At 38.2% G+C, this 3,101-nt stretch overlaps 1 long non-coding RNA gene across 2 annotated transcripts; it reads right to left on the bottom strand.

Annotated features, from left to right (window-relative positions):
* LOC109842864 lies at positions 920–2,169 on the bottom strand. Of its 2 annotated transcripts, XR_002247416.1 has the most exons (4): positions 2,018–2,169; positions 1,735–1,942; positions 1,372–1,573; positions 920–1,111 (listed from the first exon to the last, which is right to left on the bottom strand). It is a non-coding gene; the product is annotated as an uncharacterized LOC109842864 (long non-coding RNA). The 2 variants fall into 2 exon arrangements; XR_002247415.1 differs by having other exon boundaries at positions 1,735–2,169.

Genomic DNA, 3,101 nt, shown 5'->3' on the forward strand with positions numbered 1-3,101 from the left:
GTGCCCTGAGACACCCACGTGGGTGGGTGTGGCTCCCACCCCAACGTGTTCACAGAATTTGAGCTAGAAACACCTAAATAGGACGTTAAATTGAGAGGCAACTATTTTTTGTTTTTTTGGGGAAAAAAGAAATCCTACATACGAGGTCTTATATGGAAAATCATAGAGGGAAAAGAGATAAATGTTTCACTATTAATCTTAAACCAATATAAGCAAATTAATAAAATCAATGAAGTTAGTTTTTATCTTAATGAAATATTTAGCTATATGATTGGGTGATGTATATCATTCACGTGATGCATACTTCTTATCAAAACTGACTGCATGTAAGCGGTATGTTCGGAGTCGTTAGATGCACACAGTAAGCGGCAAAATGGGAATTTTGTTCCAATTGTGTAGCCCACACAGAAAGCTCACATACGGTCAATAACTGATAAGATTCATAACCGCTTACGTGCATCACGTGCAAAGAGTTATAATATGACTTAATTACACTTATATAGAGAGAGAGCAAAACTTGTGTCAACTTAAGTGGATAGCAAAAAGTTATCCACCAAACTTTTTAGCCACTTATATTATCTAGGGATCCTTACATGATATGAAAAAGTTTTTTATATTAATAAATGAGTGGCTAGGAAGTTTGATGGACATCAACTTAAGTTTGTCCAAGTTCAAGATAACAATGGCAGATCGCCTTGGTCCTTCAGTTGATGATCGAGGCAAAGCCCCAGCCAAGGAACAACCATGCCCGGTAAATAAACCATTAATGGTTTCATATGCAGGGGGTCGTAAACACCCTCCTGTCAGAACTGCACAAGTCCAGCATGATATGAAAAAGTTTTTTATATTAATAAATGAGTGGCTAGGAAGTTTGATGGACATCAACTTAAGTTGATAGGAGTCTTACTCTATATATATACGCACACACACATGTATATGTGTGCATGTGTGTGTACATATGTACTTGTGTGTATCTTTGTGTGTTCATGTGTATGCTTAAGTACCCACCTCCACCTCAGCACATTTCTTGGGAAGCACCAAACGTCCAATACGACCAGCATCACTAGCACTTAAAATCTTTTCAAACAGAGGGGTGATGACAGAATTTGAACTTAACTATGGTTAGGGGCAGTACAAGGTAATTAAAAAATAATAATAATTTGCAATCATGTTCTTAGCTACTGGTTAGGGTAATTCAAATTCTGAAACTTGAAGTATAATAGTAACAATAAAAACATAATAAACTCTCAATCTAAGCTATTGCAATTGGCTACACTAATCAGTGTCTTCCATTCACTTGTATCAGAGAAAAATTACTATAATTGGTTTTCTTAATCTAATAGTTAATAATAGCATAAACTCAAAGGATACTCGCTAGACATTTGTTGTAACTCTTGATCTGTAATCCTAGGCCAGTAACGAGGAAGTAATTGTGCTCGAGCCCGGGCATCCACTCGAGGTCTTCCGCTTCGCACTTCAACAGAGGCGTCATTCATATTGTGAGAATTGGGGGGGAGTTGTTTCGGCAATGGAGGAGGCATCATTCTTTGAGACTGAGCAATTAATGTCTGATCTGGATCAATAGAGGCATTTGGTGATGAAAAAGCAGCAGTAAAACCAACAAGTAAAGGTGAAAAACCTAACTTCAAAATGGTTGACGGTGGCTTTGCAGAATAGGATGTGACACAAAATTAACTTCAACGGGACTAGTTGAACAAGGATCAGTGACTACACCTTTTCTTGAAGATCCTGGGGCATTATCGTTCTAAATAGTGGCTAGAATCTTGCATGGCATTCCCTTCCTCTCTGTACATGTTAAATGCAGAAGAAGCATCCAGAGAAACAGTTCCATTATGCACAACATGATTCAGACTGCAAGATGCTAGTCTCTCAGAGGTTTCTGCAACCTTTTTCTCCTGTGCAGATGTAGAAGCGCGTACTCCTGCAATCAGTCGTTCAGTATGAAGAGGCCTATCAAATTCATATGACAATCGCTGCTGCAAATCGGACTGAATACCAGCATTCCATAATTGTGGCCGTTGCCGCCATTGCCCAGGAAATGAACCAGTCATTTGATTCCACGTTTCTACAGCATGTTCTTTTGGCCTCCCGGACAGTTGTGATGACAGAAGCAAAGAGGGAGACCAAATACTATCTGGTGCCTGAAATACAAAAATCCATTTACGAGGACGCAATGATGATGAGCAGAAAAAAAACATTTATCCTTAAGGGGCAATATTTGCATCAAGATTCCACGGAAGTACAAGGTTAAATTCAAGTGACAAGTGTTTATCGACAAAATGGGATAAAAATTAACTTAGAAAGATAAATTTTTGCATCTAAACATATAAGTTGGGAGAAACTTGATAGGGAATCTACACACTGGAAACAGGAAAAATTAATGTTTTCTCCCAAAAAGATAACAATCAAATCAAAAGAAAAGATATTAAAATTAATCTTATTTGCTATTTGACTGAGGAAGAGTACTCAATTAAAAATGTATGGCATTTTTCAAACAAGATAATACCACATGAAAATGTGTGCAGGTGAAGACTTGCATATACAGTTTGTTGGGGATTCAAAACAATCAAATCGAATTCATACCCTTCCGGATCTTGAGTTTGAGAGTTGAACAAGAAAGAAATTCACCACAAATAAAGATCAAAACTTGCAAGAAAGGTAAAATAGACGAACACACAGATTTAACGAGGTTCGGCAACGTGCCTACATCCTCGGGAGTCACACCACACAATTCCTTTGATTAATTGAAAAAGGAATACAAACACTCAAACTAGAGTTTAATCTCTCTGAGATTCTCTCTTTCAAAAGCCCTCTTTCTGATAGTTTTTAATAGTCTATAAACCCTAAAAAATGTTTGGGTATATATAGCAATCTGAATCAAAACAGAATCCAAAACAGTTTAGGAAACTGTCAGCTCGACTCGCAATCGACCACCGAACCAGTCGCAATCGACTGGATAAACAGAAACCTAAAAAACACCTATAGGGTCTCGCGGTCGACCGGACCATCTGCCGTGGTCGACTGGAAAAAGTCCAGAGACTTTCATGTTTCGTGCAAGTTCGCGGTCGACCGCCGTGATC

This window comes from Asparagus officinalis, chromosome 5, assembly GCF_001876935.1.
Source record: "Asparagus officinalis chromosome 5, Aspof.V1, whole genome shotgun sequence".
Classification (NCBI taxonomy): Eukaryota; Viridiplantae; Streptophyta; class Magnoliopsida; order Asparagales; family Asparagaceae; genus Asparagus; species Asparagus officinalis.